Genomic DNA, 20,972 nt, shown 5'->3' with positions numbered 1-20,972 from the left:
TAGTTAGCCACCCACTGAATTCTGAACCCCATCAGTAAGCAGAGAGCCTTCTTCTGTCAGTCAGGAACAGAAAGACTCAAGACAGACAGAAGCTCAAGGGAGAACTCATGATAGCAACATCGACAAGAGCTGTATTAGCAGGCGATCTGGGGGGGTGTGTGTGTGTGTGTGCACGTGCACGCACACACACGCCCCTAGCCTGCATGCCTGAGACTGAGTCATTTGCTGTGCTTGGTTTAGGTTTTAAGGCAGTTTGAGTGTTTGAGACATATTTAGCACAGATAAGTTAAATGCAGCATCAGGAAGAATGACCAGTTCTTTCCTTTAAGTGACTTCTCAGAACAACAGAACAGGCCCTGCATTGGTGAATCGCAGTCAGCTGAGATAAGCAGTCACTCTGGGAAGAGATGTCCTTGTGCCAGGAAAACAAGAACAAGCATGAGCGCAAAGCAGGAAAATGAAACCCTCAAACGCAATTCTTGACTTACAACTGTGAAACAATGCTTCCTTTTCTCAGGCCCCAGGCTCTGCACACTGTGACTCACGGGAGGGTGAGTGCACAGCAGCCCCTCCAGAAGGTAGTCAGTGACAAGAGTAAAATTACACCCCACTTGGCCTGCCCCTTTGTGCCCCAAGTCTCTCGCCCAATGCCGCAACATGTGGGAAGTCAACACGTTCACACTGAATAGCAGGGAATTAGACTTAAAGAGGTTACTAGTAAAAAGTTTTCTGGAAAAAGAAAATAATTTTTAAAGCATGAGTAAAACAGGAAACGTTTCTTTGTTGCTAACTGGAAAGCTTTGCAAGTATTGACTTATCGAGGAAAATCTGGGCAGGCTGGTAAATAGCTTTGACTTCATGATAGTGGCCTCTACCCCTTTCCACAAAGGGTTGTTTCTTAAACAGAAGCCCTTACGCTTTGGGGTCTTGTCTGAGTTGGACCCACATAGGATTGGGAGGGGTGAAAAACACTAGCGCAACCTCAACTCTCAGATTCTGGTTCAAGATAACGCCTTTAGAAATGGTGAGTCTGCAGAGAGCCTTTGAGTAAAAGCAAATGAAAGGCTTGGGTCTAAAAACAGGCTTCCAAAAGTAGAAATAGGACGCAGGAAGTGGAGAGTTGAAAAAAACCTACTAGCCAGAATGAAGAGTACTAGAGAGAGAAGCAGACAGACGCGGGGGGCGGGGGGAGGGGGAGGAGATTCTCTAAGCAAAGCTATGGGAGAACAGGACTGTGGCTTCTTGGCTACATTTTAGTTAGTGCCTCACTCAATTCATTTAGCATCAAGTGAGATAGTGCTCCCACGTGTTCCAGCCTGCTCCCCAAGTATGGGGGGAGCTCTACCCAGTCTTCTCTCACTGTAGTATCCGATGCATGTGAGATGCGGGCAGAGGTGGGAGGATTTACAGAGGGCTGTGTGATTACTGGGGCTCCAGCTGGTGGAGCAGACTGACCGTGAGGGGCTGTGTGGTTGAGATCAACAAACCTTACTGACCACGCTGGGCCCTGAACTGGGCACTGTGGATGCCCAGAGAAATGAGACGCGGTTCCTGCAACGGAGGAGCTCGTCATCAAAGGAGACAGACACATAAACTGAAAATTACGACTCCATAGGTACTGGGATACAGGTAAGAACCAGGGCTGTTGGCCGAGGAAAGGGACACCTCGCCCAAAAAAGAAGGCCCTGGCCTCAGTCCCACAGAACAGAACTGCTCACAGGATCCCTGCACAGCCTGGGACTTGGGCTGGTTCCAAGGATATGGCGCCTCCCGCTGTCTCATACCCTCTCTTCTCTCTCACTGGCTCCCACCTTAGGTTTCTCCAATACTGTACATACTCCCTTCCAACTCTGCTCTGCCCTCGAGCCACTGGCTGAGCTCTTTTCTTTCACTGTTGGAGCGTAGTCTACATTTTCCTACACTCCCTTCCCACCCTCTCATGTTTACCTGGCCTTGATATCAAGTTCTTGCCCACACCACTTTACAGTAACGTCCCTCTGGGGAAGAACTAGCAGAGACCTTATCACGGAACCCAGTGACCTTGGCTGATCTGACAGAGCTGACTCTGGAAACCACCACCCGATCTGTTGAAACTTTTCTCCCCTGCAGCCTCCCAGGCCTCTCTGCCCTTCTCCTCCCACACTTGCATTTACTTCATCGGCACCAATCCCCTTTCCACCCCAAGTGGGAGTGCTCCCCGGTGAGCAGCCGTGGGGAGCTCACCTATGGCCAGAGCGGCAGCTCTTCTCCAGGCTCTTGACACCGTATCTGTACTCTAGTTCTGACCCTTCACTTTATTTCTAGTCCAGAACTTACAATGCATGGACCAGTCAGGTCCATATTCGTGCTCATCTGTGTCTGTGAGTGCCTAGCACAGTGCCTGACACAGCCATGAGCTCAATAATATTAACGGAATGATGAGTAAGGGAGGGAGGGAGGGAGGAAGGAGGGGAGGGCGGGAGAGAGGTCCCAATTCACCACAGAAAGCCCTGCCGCATCGCTTCTGCCCTTCCTTCTGACTCTGGGTCCTGGTGCAGTTGTCTTCCAACAAGCAGACAATTTAGGGTCACAGAGGTGTCTCCTGTACAAAGCCTGATAATGGATCCTTGTATCATCCACCTAGAGAGTGGTATTGTCGTCTTATGCCCTCCATTCTCTTTTCAAGCCTCGTTTTCTTTCTTGGTGAAACAGAACAGAAGCTGTCAGCCCTGTGGCAAATCTGACTCATGGCAGCATTGTTCTGTCTTGTAGCTGACTGACACCAGGACCGACAGATAAAGTGGCTTACACCTCAGCTTCGACGTGCCCTTTCCCACGATCTTTATTCCCAAACAACTGAAGCAACAGTACTAGCACTTGCTGTATGCCAGGCTCTATGCCGTGTTGAGTACCAGATAGGCATTATCTTTCTGAATCTTCTCAAAAACCTTATAAGGCAGAAAACACTTTATAGAGGAGAAAATGGAGGCTCAGGGAGGTTAAAGTAAGTAACTGGCTCAAGGACATAAACGTGAACATCCACTTCACTCCACTTCACTCCACAGCCTCTCGTGTCTACCAGATTCAATGTGAGTTGGTTCACACCTACAAATAATTGAATGCTTGCTACATGCTAAGCATGGTGAGATACAAAGATTTTAAAAGATCAAGTCCATGATCTCAAGGAGCTTACAGTCTAGAAGAAAAGTACCAAGATGAGGCCGATGCCTAGAAAGTGAAAGGAGACATTCAGATGAAAGGGCTGTATTTGCACAAAGCACACGCAGCTCAGTATGACAGGTCCCTGCCCTTGAAGAAGATCCAGCTGCTGGAGTTCTGCCTATGCAATGTTTCAGATTTAGCTTCCCCTCTGCTTTGATCAGGCTCCTCTCTTTCTAAAGCTCACACTATACATATAATTTCCATTCAAATTCAAAATCTTTCCGATTATTGTAGTGAATGCAATGTTATTCAAGGATTTTTTTTCTGAAAGAGCACCTATCTGACATGCATTTTTAATTTTATGTGCAATATGCAAATGTCATCACTGTAGTTGTTAACCGCAGTGCGGGATTGCAATTAACTGTGGAGCTGTGCATTTTAGTTATATGCTAATGCTAATGAGATTTTCATAAAGCAAGTCCAATTACCAACCCTATTTTTTAACTGCAAGAGCTAGTGCAAAGCAAAGGTGTTGACTTCCTTTGGAATAAATTATCCTTTGTCCATGGTGCCTTAATCGTATTCAATCATCCTAAAAAGTAACTCCTGCTACTTTGAATATTTTACCCTGCCTTGCTCCACAGTACAATATTAATGGAGACTGTGGGCAAGATTGTTTAGAAACCAATTTACGCTACACAGGCAGTGGGAAAACTTCCTCCCAAAGTCACCTGCTCCAGCAGAGGAGCAGAGCTTTGAATAGTCCAAGTAAACAGTACCTGGAGGAGAATGAAGACCCAGACAGTGAGTTAGCAAAAATAAACCACAAGAGAGCACATGCACAGAGTGGAGAAGCTGCGTGCTGTTAATGGATATTTAAACTCAGATTTATGATCAGATGTATCACTGGTTGAGAAGAACAACCTTGGAAGGATATTCATTCATTCGTTCATTCATTCACTCGAACGCACAGTTGTGGGGCTTGCGTGTGTCAGTCGCTGAACTAGGCACTGAGAGTTCAAATATGAATAAGGGGAGAGAAGAAGACTTAGGGGTTAGAAGCGAATAGAGATTTTCATGCTATATTTCTGTATTAATGGACTCTTTTACAAAAAGAAAGTGTTCGTGAATTACTTGGGCAATGAAAGAATGAATAAGCACAGTGCCTGCTTTCAGTGAGCTTATAATCAAATAAAAAGGTACAATCATGTCAAATAATTTTGTAATAAAATATGGTTTTTTAGAGGGGGGGGAATGAAGGAAAAGATCAGTTGGGAGAAGGAAGGTAAAGGAAGACCAGCTGGGAGGATGGGGTGTGGTCACAGAAGTGCGTTTGAGGGGGATATCTAGGTCAGGGTGGTGTGGGGATGAAAAACGAGGGAGGAGTGTGGATGGTCACAAGAAGATTCTCGAGCTGAGCATTGAGGGTGAGCGGCTATTTCCTAGAAGGACGAGGTTGGGGGTGGGGGGTGATACCAGAAAAGACCAACAGAAAGAAAGCCCAGAGATGTGAGACAGCCTGGTTACCTGAGTAAGTCATGGTAAATGGGGACACAGGATGTGAAGTGGACCAGAAGTGAAGATGACCTTGGAATGGAGCCACTGAGGGGTTTTAAGCAGGAGCGTAAACAATCACGTTTGCCTCTCAGAACTGCCACTTGGGCTGCAAAGAGGAAGGTAGGGGCGGGGAATCAGGACAGGTAAATCACCTACCCGTACATCTTTTTGGCCACCTTTCGCAAGAACATTTTCTCTGTTCAATTCAGATTCTGGATCAAATGATCAAGTGATAGTTTCTTGTGCCCCAATGGAAGACTATTAAACGATAAGTCCACTTTTTATTTTTAATGTTTCATCTAAATCAGAAAGCAGAAAGAATATAGAGGAGATAGGAATTAAAGCTTGATGATATTGACGTATAGTTTGAGTATCATTCCTGCTCTAGGTCAATTTCTAAATAAGGGAAAAGAGCATAGAAACAAAAGCACAAGAGTAGAAAGACAGGGAGAGAAATAAGGAAAGAGAGGGTGATATTACCAAAAACTGACTAGAATTGTACATGAGTAATGGGGCTACCTTTTCTTCTTTCACATCCAACCCTATCCTCTAACCTCTATCACCTCATCAGAGAAAGGGAAGCCAGGAGCTGGGAAAGGGTGATGGGACATGGACTCTTCTGGAGTTAATGGAAACGGATTTTGCAATATGCACCCTGCTTGGGAAGGAGACAGAAGTTCTTTTAGCAGAAAAATGAAGTAATTTTAGCATGGCGAAATTTTAAGAACATCGTAAGAGTGTGGGTTTTAGAATCTGAGAGAAGAGTTGTAACTGTTTGGGTTAGAAACAGGAACGGCTTAAAGAAGGTAAACACAGTCCCGTCTCACTCCTCTGCCTCTCCGGGGTGTCATTCTCCTCATACAGCTGTGAGAGCGCCAGTGACGACATCGTATCCCAGGTATCTGGATGGAGGAAGGGGCCAGAAGCGGGGAAAGGGCACGCAGCCGTCATCAAAGCCGCTTTCTAAATGCTTCCATACTGCAATTCCGCTTACATCTCATTGACCAGGGCTCAGGCCCATTTCCACAGAACAGGCAGATGGACTGGCATCTAGCAGAAGGAGTTCCACCCCACTGCAGACGAGCCCTGGAGATTAACCATCTCAATACGCGGACAAGCAAATATCGTGGTGGGAAGGTAAGGAGTTCTATCAGATGTCTTCTGCTTTAATTGTGAGGTATGAAGTAAAGTTATCTGTTGGGAGTGAAGGGGTGAGAATTAGACAATGAAGTTTGAACAGGAGATAGCAGGGCTCATCCAGGATGGTGGTGTTGCTAGATAACTTACATGGAAGGACCGAGGGTCGAGAAAATTTAGAATATGGGCAATACATTCTGGACAGGAAGAAACTCCAGAATGGCTGCTGGACAGGCAGAAAGGAGGGAGGATGAGTGGAATGAGTGAGCTGGGAGGGCTGGGGGGTGTGGTCACAGGGGCAGTTCTCTGTACTTATTTCAGAGAAAGAGCCGTTTCGGGGGATATCTAGGTCCAGGGTGAAGCTGTGGGGATGGTCACTGGAAGATGAGGAGGCCAAAGAATTGATTGGTCAGTGGTTCGATGGGACATATGGAAAGACTCTGAGACAAATGTCAACGTCTTCAATAGCTAAGGAGGAGTGAGCAGAAAACCAAACGAGAAGAGCATCATGGAAGGGCAGAGAGTGTTCTAATGACACGAGCCTTGAAGGAGCAGAGAGATCCTCAGGCAGATATCGATGGTTTCTAACCAACTGTCTTCCCTCGACCCTATACATATACATATATATATACGTATATATATATATATATATATATACACACACGTATGTAATAATGTATGCAACATATCTTCACATATGTATGCAGCATATATATGTACACATGTATATCTTGGTGTATATATATATATATACATAAGGTAATATGTAATATCAATATACATATATGTACATAATATACATGTATAATAACCACTGCAATATTATAATATGTATACATATATGTCTAATACATATATACATAAATATTGCATATATATCAATGATATACATATGTCTTTTATATGTACATGCCATATATACTGTCAATAACTATATATATATATATACTGCGAGTATATACAATATTATTACATATATGTAATCTGTCGACAATATATATATATATATATATATATATATATATATATATATCTCTATTGCCGATAGAGCTCCAGCATAGAGGCAGTATACATGAGTTGGTGACCCAGCAGCCAAGGTGGGGTGGGGTGTTATGGACTGCATGTTTTCCCCCAAATTCTATGTTGAAATCCTTCCCCACCCCCCGGCCTCCCGCACCGTGATAGTATTAGGAAGTGAAGCCTTGGAAGGTAACTGGGTCATAAAGTTGGAACCAGATACCAGGTCCGTGGTGCCTTAATCTTGGACTTCCCAGTCTCCAGCACTGTGAGAAACAAATGTTTGTGGTTTAAGCCATCCAGTCTATGGTATTCTGTTATAATAGCCAAAACAGACTAAGACAGGGGGATTCTGGAAAAGACTCACTTCCTGTTAAGACTTTCTTCCTATTCAGACATGGTAATAAGCTGAACAATGGCCCTCAGAGTTACCAGGTGACAATCCCTGAAATTTATAACTGTTACCTTGTATGGGAAAAGAGTCTTTGCAGATGTGATTAAATTTATGATTATGAGATGGAAAGATTATCCTGGATTATGTCGGGGGGCCCCAAAAGCAATCACAAGTGTCCTAAATGTCTCCCACAAGAAAGAGGCAGAAGGAAATGTGATACAGACAGAAGAGAAATACACAGAAGAGGAGAAGGCCATGTGAAGACGGAGCCAGAGATGGGAATGATACAGCCACAAGACAAGGAATATTGGCAACCACCAGAACCTGGAAGAGGCGAGGAACAGATTCTCCCCTGGAGCTTTCAGAGGCTCATTTTAGACAAGTGAATATGTGGATCTTGGGCAGAAAATTAGAAAGAAGCAGCTGTTGGCAAAGTCAGTAAGGGCTGCTAAACCAGAGAGAGACCTGGAGCAGCTCTCAGCTTGTCCGTCCCCTGGAATAACTTCAGCTCTCCGAGAGTCTGCAGAGGTTAAGACGAGAGTCCAGCTTTCTATTTTTAATTCATAGTGTGGAGATAAGAATTAAATATAAAGCAGATTAAAACTTCCCTTAAATCTCCTCCACAAAAGAAGAACTGGAATTAATCTGCAGGGGCACTCTACGGATAGTTCAGTACCGTCATTTTCTAAGAATAAAATTAGAAGCAGAAAACTGTGTCCTTATCCTTTTGACATCCAAGAATTATTGCCACCAAAGTACTACAGCCCATGAAATTACTTCCCAGGTTACACTCATTAGATTGAGCATTTTCATTCTGTAGACTTTTCTTTTCTAATGGAAAAGAAAAGAAAGACCTCTCACTTCATAAGGCAACTGTTCCCATACACTAGCCCATTTATGGGATGCTAATGCATGTGGAAGTCGTTACAGAATCACAAATGCAGAACTGAGAAGCAGATTTCAAACGCTGATAGGCCTGGTCTTGTGGAAGTCTGGACCGTGAGAATGGAGGATTCAGGTAGCACTGTGGCCTGTATCCCTACACACCGCAGTTACAGAGGCTTTCAGGCACAGGCTGGGGTTTTTTTTGTTTGTTTGTTTTTTTAACTTTGAATCACATTATATGATATGACCTTATTACCTTTATGGATTAGACATTAAACAGGAAGCTAACCTGGCTGCTAGAGCCTTTGTCACTGGATGCACTAAGCAGATAGCACAAAGGCAGCAGAGCAGGGATTCAGAGTGCAGGCTCTGGAGCCGTCAGCCTGGGTTCCCGAGCCTCACCAATTACTCACTATGTGACCTTGGGCAAGTTGCTTAATCTCTCTGTGTGTGAGTTTCATGTCCATGCCTCAAGTAAGGATGAACAGGACAGTGTATGCAAAGTACTGAAGAAGTTTCTGGCATTACAGTAAGTACTCAAGAGCATTTGGTGGTTGTTAGTATTACGCTATTGGTGATGTGAGAAAAATGAATGTGGAATGGCTGTGCACTCTGGTGGTTTAGGACATCCCAGGTCTCGTCCCACAGAGGAAGGGAGACCAGTTAACTCTCTCTGTTGACCTCCCGTGTACCTGGAGTCATTGCAATGCACTGGGTCTTCCATGGTGTGCCATGTCTCAGTGTGTGCACCTAGATCATCCCAGCAAGTTATGATGCTTTTCTGAACAACTCTGTGTGCATAGTGCTTTTAGGAACTCAGAAGAATTACAAGACAAAGCTCTGTCCATAGCATATATGAAGACTAGCTGGACAGATTCCATACACCCAGGAAATTTAACAAACTCTTTATAGGAACTAATGTGAGAGGGAACTGTATGTGTTAGGAGCTGTTAGGATGCAAAGATGAGAAAGTACGACTGTTGTTTTTCAAGTTCACAATTAGCAGAGGGATAAAGTTAAGACAAGACACAAAGCCAAGTGAGTTATATGCGATCAAAGCAGCACAAACTGACTGTTACGGAGTCTCCAAAGAGGCAACACCAAACGAGACACTTTAATGGACTGTGAAGTGTGTTCTACTGGTAACCAGAGAGTGGCACGGCACCGATTCATTTCACAAATACTTATCGGGCATCTACCACTTGCCAGGGACCATTCTAGGTGCTGGGACAAGTCCCTGCCCTTGTGTCGCTAACATTGTAGTGGGCAAAAAAAGACAATAAATAAAGTATGTCTACATATATACATGCACGCACACACATATGTCCAGGAGCATTAATCGTTTTATAGAAAAAAGCAGGGTAAGGGGTTAAGGAGTGACAGAGGAAGGAGGTGCTATGTAACAAGCTAATTATGAAATAAAGGCAAAAAGTGCAAAAGAAGTTAGAGAAGGTGATGAATGAATGTGGACTGAGAGCATCATGGGGAAATTCTGTGACCTTGGTAGAGAGAGCAGAGAGTGGCCAGGGGAGAAGCAGGTGCTGCAGGGAAGAGGTGGACACAAGCAAGCAGAGTGGGTGCGGGCGGATTTGTTGAGTCACAGGTATAATCTGGAACCAACCTCTATGCTTGGAGGGCAGGGAGAGACTGAAGAAAAAGGCAGACCACTCCAGATTGATAGGCAGCAGGTTCCATAGACAAGAAAACTTACATAGGAGGCATGCCCTGGGCGAGCACAAGACTGGTGGTTTCTTGCACCTGCCCCCTAGGATCTTAAAAGTTTAGATAGAGGCCTTAACCGGGGCCAGTCAGGTACACAAGGGGGCCTTAACTGGGCTTAGTCATGTACCAGTCCAGATAATCTCATCACCACATTCCTGTCTCAAGGCTGCGTCCTTGAACAGCTTCTAGCATGGGAAAGGCAAATAGAGCTCACATTCTAAGCACAGGGGAGGGCGTGGGGGTGGTGGGAGGGTTGCGGGGGGAAGCCTCTGATGGTTTAGGTCCACTTCTCTGGTCAGACCTGCAGTTACATCTTCTTGATAACCTTCTCCAATAAGGTAACCAAGGGACCTGAAGCCAGAGGCTATTTATTAGGTGTAACTGTCAAGTGCAACTGAAAACCATTTGGGGAACAACTCCAGGGGTCCTGCTTTCATTTCAGCCGGTGCACAGAGACAAGGACCTCAGGACTGCACACAAGCCTGGGGACAGCAGAACACCTTCTCCTTCTAAATCCCCTCACTGCACCTCATAAAGAAAGAGCAAACATGCCTCTCTCCATGTGGCGGAGGAAAGGCCCGCAGCGGACCCACATCGGCGCCTTCCGAGCTGGTAAGGTTCCCTGCACGGGCTCTTGCTTGCTTGTGTTTTGACCAGAGGCAGTAAAACTAAGGCCCAGACATGGAACTGCAGCCTCATGTGTGGTTCTGTCCTCCCCTCTGCAGTGGCTGGGGTTGGGGGACACCAGAACCACACAGAGGAGAGGAAGGGAGCCTGCAAAGCAGAGGAAGGTGGGCCGGGAAATGGCCACGACGAGGAGGCTGCAGTTCCATGTCTGGGCCTTAGTTTTACTGCCTCTTCCTTCAAGGGCCACATCCCCTGTGGCCAGGGCGCTCACCTCAGCAGCCACGCCCACGCCTCAGATTTCTGTGGGTCAAGCAACCGAACAAGCAAGCCTTTATAAAATGCATGGCACAGAAGCAGCTCTAACCGTGAAGAAGAGTTTAAGGAGAACCGTTTGCACCTTGAGCTATTTGGGGGTACTCAGAGGCCTTTTTAAGAATTGTGTCAATATTTCTGTGGCTCGAGTTGACTGAAATTCTAAAGGGCACCACAGAATATTCTGTATAATCAAAAGGCCAGGCGTCATGGGAGTTTGTCTGGCTTGCAAACTCAAAGGAGGCGGTCTAATCCAGGGTATGTGTCAGATTTGTTATTTTTTTAAGTAAATAAATGAATGAATAAATCAATAAATAAACTTGTTTGTCTGCTTGCTTAGTAATCAGATCAGCCTAAAGTCAGCATCTCTGCCATGCAGACTCTAATGGAACACCGCTACCTTGACCGACACTGACTTACTCAGCTTTAGTAACCGGCACCTTCTACACCTCACTGATATAAAACTGTTGTTAAGAGGTGTTTTAATTCACTTATTCATTTGTTCAATAAATACACTGAGCACCCGATAAGTGCTGAGTACAAAGCTACATGCTGGGGGTTCAGAGGAAGGCCAGCCAGGGGAGCCCCTGCCCTCCTGCGGGGAAGGCACGGGCCACGCCTCTTCCACTCCTCACACGGGATCCTCTAAGCTCCTGCACAGACTCTGCTGTCATTACTCCTCTGCAGGCACTGTGTCCTATTTCAGCAATCACAGAGCAGGGAAACATTCTGGGGCATTACATTTTCAATATGTTCTAAAACATTTAGAAAATCAGAATATAAGGTGAAAAACATGAATAAACAAAAAATAGCTTTGAAATTCCCCTTAGGAGGAAACCGGTATACACTATATTTGAATAAATCTACCTCAGCCAATGTTTCCTCTGGCTTTGGTTACGCACGAAATAAAATGTGTGGCCTGCGTTTGGGGACAATACTATTTATAAAAACATACCTTTAAAACACTAGAACTGCATTCCGCATCCGATAAAGTGGGATCGAGAGAGCCGCTGATCCATGTGCCGATGATTGTGAAATAGTAACTGATGAGCCGCATTCGCTTCCAACTTCTAATGGCAACGTGGCCCCCAAGCACGGTCGAAGGAGCCCACTGTCCCGCGTGTCCGTGGGGCTGGGCTGGGAGCAGCTTTACTGTCCTCCTTCCCTCGCACTTGGTTTTAGTACTCAGTCTCTTTGGGTCCATATTTGGGCAACTTCAGGATTCTTCTCTCACCATCCTTCTGCCCTTCCGCTCTGAGGAAGAATCCTGCAGTCGCCCAAATATGGACCCAAAAGAGGCTAAGTATTAAACTAGAAGTGACTGAGTTTTCGAAATAACAAATATTTGTATTACCTACCAGAAACAGAGGCTTGAGAACTAAGTTCAGTTATAGAAAAACAAAGATACATTTCTACTGACGTGAACAGCTTATATATCGTAAGTCGGCTACACATCTCCAGGCCACACTCTCTCAGACATACTCTCAGTACAAGAAACGGCAGAGAGAATCGCCAGCACAATTAGGACGGTTCTCTCTCTGTACTGAGGGACATACGTACCGCATTTTCATAACTTCAGCGCACGTAGGACCCCATCTCCCCATGCTCTTTGTTCCCTGTCCCCCTGACTCTCGTAACAGTGGCTTAAAGAACATGACAGTTTACTTGAATGGGCAACATACACTGTGTGCGTCCTCCAGCATACCCATTAAAACCTACCAAAAGCATGGGAGAAATGAGGAGTTTAGTTTCTTAACTTAATGCTTAACACATTTCTGGGTTTAAATAAGATTGACTCCTTTATCATTTGGATTCTAGGCATTTCTGACTCTAAAAGCTACTCAGAATCATATTACATTCTATGCTGTCATCCACTACTAAATAGAGCATTAAATAGGTCAGTAAATACTTGCTGACTGTTGATTAATAAATTAAACATCTATACTTATAAGCTGGATTGATCAGCAGGACCTAGGCAGTTTATATATCCATAACTTAATGTGAGCCAATAGAGTATGTGGACATTTTGTCAGATAACATGACCTTGAGACCCTACCCAACCCTGCAGTCTCATGGTTTCTAGTCTAAACCACCAGCATAACTGCAGTTCATCTTTAAGGATAAACGACTATTGATTCTCCTTCAGAAGAACAGCATTACATTTTGTTATCCTCAGTCTAGTTCTCCAAAATGCCATTTTAAAGAAGCCCCAGCTATGAAGGTAAACGGCAAGGTGGGTTGGGCTTGGTGTTGGGAAGATGGAAATAATCTTTCCTCTTCCATGTTAAGAAGAACTAGTCAATTAGGTAGGGTCATAGACTAAAACCATTTGTGCTGCCCAGGGCAGAGCTCAGTGAGACTATGAAAAGGCAGAAACTGAGAACAAGTCTATTACAGAAATGCAATTAGCTTTGGAGAGCAGTGTCTCAGAGCCATCCCCATGGAGCAGAGGCAGCTTTTCCCAGCGACCAGGACATGAGTCGCAGTTGCTGGGGCCTTGAGGACCTAAGGAGAGAAAGTGAGCAGAGGCGAGCATGTTTGTGGAGATCTCAGTGTCCACCAAACCTGTCCCTATGCTCACATGCTGGCGGGCTGCCCAGAAGGAGTCAGCCCAGCGGTGGGGGATGGTGGCAGTCTGCTCAACCAGATGATACTGGGAGCAAAGTCCCAGCTCTCCAGTGGGGCACTTTCCCGGCAAACGCTGCTGTAAGCATTTGGTTCAGTGGTCACTGCAAATCAGGAAGGGCTGAGGCAATGGCAGGCGGATACGTTTCCCCTTCCAAGGAAGAAAGTAGTTTATTTGGATGTTTTACGGCTAATGACACTATGATACTTGTAACTAGAGTCAGAGCCACCAACTAAGAATCTCTAAATCATATTTATCATAAAATTCTAGAGCTGAAAAAGACTTTGAAGATTGTCTAGTTTTAGGAAAGAATCAAGAGAATTTAAGACCTCTCAAAATTACATAGCTATTTTGTGGCAAAGCCAGGATAAAAATCCAAATGGCCTGATTGCTGGATCTTTTCATAATATCTAATGGCTTTTTGAGAATATATAAGGTACCTCTCTATTTCCACTGTCCAGTCATCACAGCTCCCTTCTCCCAAATAGCTGAAAAGGTGTTTCTGAGAATAAATATCTAGAAAGCTTTTGCAAGTTTTGTTTAGAAGGTTTTCATTTGCAGGCAACATACTTTCTAACATTTTGTGACATTTTTCTATATTTTTCTAACTGCACAGATAAAAATAATAATTCAAAAGAAAGAAATGAAAATTTAAAGTTTTCATAATTTCCAACCTCTAGATAGCCACGATAAATATCTATTGTAATAGATAATATATAGTTACATATGTTATAAATATATATTACAATTGTACAAATGTGTGTATAAATACACATATATAATATGATATGTTCTAAGTTGTCAACAATTTAATGCAGCAAGAGAGGAAAACTCAATTACATTATTAAGCCTTGCTATTTTACAAAAAGCATGCTGTTTATTCTTGGAGGAGGGGAGATGAGCTACCAAATATCTAAAAAGGAAGATTTCTTACCCAGAGAACGATTAGCCGAGCCCTCTGTTCGGAAAGTCTAGACTACCTTCACCATCACCCAGGTGCACCCTTATCCAACAGTACCCCGCTATTAACATGCTCTGTTGTTTTTCAAGCCCCTAGATGAGAATTTAAGCTGGGACCAAAGCTGTGTATTTGGAGAGTAAGAAGATAGAGGGACCTAACCTTTGGAAGAGGGAGGAGGAAGAGTTGGCCTCCAGAAGACAGTATGGGGGTGCTGCATGCTCCTAAAGCCTAAGAGCTGGCAGGACAAAGAATATGAATTAATGAGTGAGGAAAACCAAACGGCAAAAAAATACTTGAAAATATGCTTAACTCATTAGAAACCTGGAAAACAAAAACTGTGAGATACCATTTCATAGCACGAGGTTGAAAAAATTTTAAAAGCACTGGTTAAAATATGAGAAAATGGGAATTCTTATACACCCATCACAGAAGTACGAATTGGTACAAATTTGACAATACCTCGTAAAGTTGATGATAAGCACAGTATTTGACCCATGAACTTCACGGCTGGTTAAATACACCAACTAGAACTTCAAACAAACAGGTATAAGGAGGATTAATGAAACATGGTATAGAATAGGGAATAACTGGAAACAATATGAATAACATTGTATTTTCTAAGTAACTATAAGATAAATAAACTGCTATAGATTAAATCTGTCAAAATTAAACAGTTGGCTCTACATGTGTGAATGTAGATTAAGTCTTAAAAGATACAATGTTGGATAAAAAACCTAATTGTAGAAGGATACTTAGAGAATGAGCCTAATTATGTAAATTGGAAAATTTCACAAAACTATACATTTACATAATAAAATGTGGATGAGAACAAATATATAGCTGATTCAAGATAGTGGTAGTAGGGGGGAAGAAATGGAATGAAAAAAGGCTAAAGAGGTCTTTATAATCCTTATTTCAAAAATCTGAGATAAATATGGTAAAACATTAATAATTGTTTAAAAAATAATGTTGAGTACTTCAACATTTTTGAATTATCACCTGCTTGTTTGGTTTTTTTTCCCCCCAGTATATCTGAAATAATTATAACAAAAAAAGAAATAAAAAGTTTAATACGTAATGTTCCATGAACAAGGATGCTTGCTGTGGTACCCACTTACAGGGCAGCAGTTGAGGAAAGTATGGCACATCCATACCATGTACTTCCCTCACCTGTGACTTACAATAGATAGAACTGGGCTTTTGTTTAACTATTAAAAATAATGTGACTTTAATTTAGTGTCTCATAGTGCTGAAGTCATGAAAAATAGGATCCTGTGACACATAGTGTTCTGAAATTGTCTCTGTCACATTTCATCACAGAGAAGCAGGTGACATCATAGGTGAATGTTTGCCCACTTGCCTCATCCTGTTTATTAATGACACATTTTCTTCCCTCTGCCCCTCCTATGTCTTTGAAGTTTTGATTCAAAGAGTCATTTACCAATCTCCCTTCCTCTGTGGTTATAGCTGGGACTTCTGGGTCACGTCATTTTGCAGGAGAATAAATTATGACACCAGGGTCTTTGGTTTGATTTCCAATTAAACTTAATAACTAACCCATCAATTTGCACGGGTGGCAAATGTCAGAAAGTACTTTGAGATTTCAGCTTACTTCTTCCCCATTATCAAGGGAAGTGTCACTCCATCAACTTGTACCTCTGTGTCCACAGCACCTTTCTTCGAGATCTCGGTTAACCCCCTACCACTGTACTCCTGTACTCCTAGCTGATGCCAGGCAGGACATGAAGTTACAGATATTCTCAAAGCATCTCTACTGAGTATCCAGAGGACTGGAGAAAAATAGATAACATCTGTAGAACAATACTATCAACAGATAAACGGCCAAGAAGAAGCCCACACTTCCATGAACACAGTTATGTGAAAATACAGCCCACGGAGACTGTTGCTTTGTCAGAGGTCACAGCACTATTTGAAAGATCCAATAACGTTTACATAGTTCCTTAAGGACATTCTGCTCTCTCGAAACTCCTTTGGCGGATATTTTAAGGGCTACCTCTGTACTCCGGATGTGTAGCCTACTGATGTTCAACAGCTATGAAAGAACCACGCACACATGTCCCATGCCAAGCATGGCCATCCACAGCCCTGTCATCCAGAAAAAAAAAAATTCTGTTTCTTGGGAGGGAAGTGAAGTTTGTTTTGTTTTGTTTAATGTCGAGAGTTTCCTCTCATCACGACATATTGGATCCAAATCTCTCAGAGGGGTGCAGAGACGAGGGGAAGTGATCTGACGTTTCCTGGTAAGAGCAGGTGGTACTCTTCTCCCTTCCTCCTCTTCGCTGTCAGCACGGCTGCAGGAGGCGTCTCCAAACTGTGAAGCCAGGTTCGGACCGATAACCACCACCGGCACACAGGCCATTTGCAAAGTGCTTCCGCCGGAGCGTATAAAGGCATTTTTTTGGTCAATTGAAGACAAAGCAAATGCCCTTTTCTATGTTGGAAGAAGACAAGTTAATGTCTTCAGTTGCTTCCCCTGCAGTAGCTAGCTGATTTCCAAGGTCTTTTCCTGTAACAGTTTGGATTCTAGGGGATTCTTCCTGTGACTCTGACATAGCCAGAGTGTTAGTGTCACACGGGGGGTGGCTTGGGGACATAGCCTTTGCAGGGGGAACTGTAACATGCAGAATCCAGTTCCAAGAGAGAATAACAGTAGATGTCAAATGTGGCATATTGAAAGTTTTTTTAGATTATCTCATGTGCAGTACCAATGCCCACCCGAACATTAAAAGTACCCCTTCCCTCCCTCCCACCCCCCCGCCCCCGCAGATGGAATGCATTTGCTGTTCTTTAAGATGTACTTTTAAATCTCTACCCTGTAATAATGCTGGCCTTTTATAGAGCCCAGAAGCCCAGGGCCACACATTGTCCTCATCATGATTCACTGGAGAGGGCCTGTAACCTTTCTGGTAAGGAAACGCTACTTCTTATTTTTCTCATGCTTTTAGATAAGTCTCCTAAAAGGTAAGAGTGACAAGTGTGGTCTGGGACTGAGGAGGGCTGCTCCCAAGGAATGGGGAGAGGGGCCCTTCAGGCATCTCTGCATTCCAACTTAAAAAGCTCCTGTAACAGGAGCTGTGACCACTCTGTGAATTACGCTTGGGCTTCAGGATGACTCTTGGCCTGGGAACAAGGACCCTGGCACATTAGCCTGCTCCTGCCTGGAATTCCCTTAGGAGCATAAAGCACATCAGCGCTTTCTGACAGATTTGGCTTTAAGACCGACCTGATTCTATTTGGGGAGTTAAGGAAAATGAAGGGTTAAGGGCTGAAGACGAGGAAGAAGGGTCAAGATTCCCTGGTGGCCGTTCCCAAGGCTGCTGCGGGGACTTCATCAGCATGTGGGCTCTCTTCTGGACCTCCGCTTTTTATGTTCCTGTGCCTTCCCACTGTTCATAACGACAGTACTCTCCAGGCACTCGGCCACTGTGCTGGCCTCCACGTAACTAACTCATAACTCAATTGCCCAGATGAACAGGAATCTGTGACTTTCACTATGCAGCATGTTTTTGTGGATGGAGGGAAAGGATTTTCTCCAGAAAATGAGCGGGTTATTTCCATCAATGTCCCTGGCAGACCCGGACATTCCTTGTTTAGAGATAAGTACAAAATGAACTTCCAATCACAAAAAGTATATAAGCAGCTTATTCTGATCTTGAATCATATAAGTTAATTACACACACTTGAACTTCTTGTACTCAGGTCGTCATTTATCTAAAATTTGCAGAGAAATTTGATACTGTGGTGCATGCTGCTCGAGAGGGCTCGTGCTCCAGACCATCGGGAGCACTTTTGAGAATTAAACTAAGTCAGCACCTCCATTCCATTATCTTTTGACTTCTCAACTGGTGGCCAAGGAAGGAGTGAGGGGAGCCTAGTGTGCGGCCGGAGGACGACAATGCCTAAAAAACCAATGGGGAGTTCCTACTGCCCCCTGCTGGTGAAAATCTTGAGACCTCTTAAACATCACATAGAAACCACGGTATCTGGCTTCACGTGACTTCAAATAATTTTAAACATTTAACTTTTTCAAAAATAAATAAATAAATAAATAGAACTGAGCAGTATAAATCTACTACTTAGTTTTTCTCTAATTATACCCCCATTCCCCTGTCTTCTTAGTTTTGTTTTTGGTAAGGCTGATCATGATGTCATTTTAAATTTTAGAGCATTCTACATCAAACTGTTGACTTGTCTTGGGTACTAAAGTCCCTCTTAGTTGTGATGATGGATACACGTATAAACTTTTCTTAAAGTGTTCTTTTGAGATTGTATCTTGAAAGTAATTATAAGGGAGGCAACGAAGGCTGTTTCAAGTGCCGAACTTGGAGACATACATTGAAGTCTCAGCTCTGACAGTATTTAGCTTAAGACAGGCAAATCACCTAATCTCTTAGATATCATTTGTGAAAACATAATGATAATAATATATAATACACAGGGCTGTTATGCGGATTAAATGAAATTAGTTCAAAAGAAGTGTTTCTCCAAAAGCTACCCGCTTGGAAGGCATTACAAGCACTAAAGGAATGGATAAGAATGGGGTTGCCCATGCGACTATTATTGGGCACGTATTTGAAGTCGAGAACCCTAGAGAACAGTAAGAACTAAACATTGCACTTTAGATACTCTGAGATTTAACATTATTACCATCGTTTAATATTTAATTCATCCTGCTCTCTAGGGGACCAGATTCCGTAGAATGTGTAGATTTAGACATCAGTGACCATTTCAGTCTCCAACTAAAGTACACACATAATAAAAACACCTTAAAGACATAATAGGAGAACCACTCTATGAAGCATTCTTAGAATGTACTCTCTTTGATAACATGGCTACCAGCTTTAAATTGATCAAGAGAGGAGGCTCAGCCAATCTCACTCCTCTGGGAATGATGACAATGTATTACACTGAAGGTCTGAGTTGTGGGTTGTGCTTTCTGACCTGGATTTTTTCTGCTATAAAGGGTCTATTATTGATAAGACAAACACAATCAAAAAGTTAGGATCCCTGGAAATTCACCAAAATTGTTTGGCTTCTGCTGCCTAACAACTCTTTAGTTCTTTTCAATCAATGGCTTATCATCTTTATTTGGATTTACTTCTGAGAGTCCTTGCTCTTTAATCCAATTTTGAACTTTGCACTGTTCCTAGTTGACACATAAAGAACATTTTTGAATTTTAAAAGAGTGATAAAAAGTCAAACTGAAGATATTACTTTTTGGTTTTGTTTATTTGCTAGGGTGGAAGGATTTTCATATCTAATTTTGCACTTATCCTGTCCCCAGCAGGTTTTCCTTTGCTCACATCTCACATAGAGCATATTTAATATAGTAAACGGGTTTGGTCGTATGCTAAATGCTGCAGAGAACCTAGAAAGTCACCATCAGAGAAGAGAGAAAAAAGCATTTCAAGGCTGCACTGAAATCATTTCCAATACTGTGGTCTCTCTGAATTCCTGGGGGGAAAAAAGCGGTGGTGGGGAAAAGAGCATAGCACATAGCTATCAGGAATGGAGCATTTTCTTTAAAAAAAGTTTTGACCACTTTAAGAGGAAGCTATAAAACACTAGTTCTTGAAATCATGCCAGCAAAAAGCATATCCTTTTCATCTACAGGAGTCACTGATCAGAACTGGGCCTTGAGCCTGACCCCAGACTGTAGTCACTTGGTTCAGGCTGTTGCTGACTCCTCTGGGAGGACACGCCCATTTTTAGCAGGAATAAGGCGCACGGAGAACCATCTGGGCAGCAGGCTATCACCGTGAGCCCCGGCAGGAATCGACCCACGAAAGCCTTGAAAAGAGTGCTGTGCCCTCCGGTGATACTTCCAGGTAGGACCCTTCAGGAACTGTGGAGTCCCAAGTATCTGTTTCCTATGCTGGGCATGATGGCGCCAATGGCAGGAATCACAGACAGAGACATGCCCAAGGAATTCCTGAGCTCACAGGCTCGGTGTGCCCTCTTTGATCCCCAGCCCAGCCATTTCTATATGATCTCTGCTACTGTACCAGCTGAACCCCATTTCTTTCCTCTCTATTGTAGTTATAAGAATGAAAAACTTAACTCTCTTTTTCATAACCATGGCTACTTTTTTAAGTGTCTTGCTGACCAAGTGATATTTGCCTGATTCTACTGATTTAAAAAAGTCTATTTCTACAAATCTAACTGTGCATGACCACATAATTGTATCTTTTACATATGGAACTTTTTAATTTCCTATTTAATTTATTAAGTAGAATTTATCTCTTTTTTAATAAGTTTTCCTAATCTCAAATACTATCCAATTTGTATATATATGTAAAATGTATACCGAAATATATACGTTGCCATATAAACATCATAGTTTTAATATATATTGGAAAATAATAATGCCCATTAGTGCTGTTTATTTACCTTTCCAATGCTATTGAACTTCTATGAGTTTCTGTATAAGTTCATTAACAGTTATTAACAAAAAAAATATATGATTGGATTTCTCAAATACATTTGAGTTTCACAGTTATCATTTCATACAAGAGGAAGACTCGGCTAATTTTTTTGGCCTACTCTTCCTATGAAGATTTCACTTCTTGTAA

General features: G+C 43.1%; 1 protein-coding gene and 1 long non-coding RNA gene across 3 annotated transcripts in view; one reads left to right on the top strand and one right to left on the bottom strand.

The window, feature by feature from the left end:
* JADE1 (jade family PHD finger 1) overlaps window positions 1-20,972 on the bottom strand; it is a 297,514-nt gene that overhangs the window by 174,586 nt on the left and 101,956 nt on the right. The window lies entirely within an intron of this gene.
* On the top strand, window positions 1,182-10,625 carry LOC120616258 (uncharacterized). Its single transcript, XR_005656556.1, has 3 exons — window positions 1,182-1,629; window positions 5,714-5,835; window positions 10,296-10,625. It is a non-coding gene; the product is annotated as an uncharacterized LOC120616258 (long non-coding RNA).

This window comes from Pteropus medius, unplaced genomic scaffold, assembly GCF_902729225.1.
Source record: "Pteropus medius unplaced genomic scaffold, Ma_sr-lr_union100, whole genome shotgun sequence".
In the NCBI taxonomy this organism is placed as follows: Eukaryota; Metazoa; Chordata; class Mammalia; order Chiroptera; family Pteropodidae; genus Pteropus; species Pteropus medius.
The sequence above is the reverse complement of the archived record's forward strand: the minus strand, read 5'-3'. Positions and strand labels throughout refer to the sequence as shown.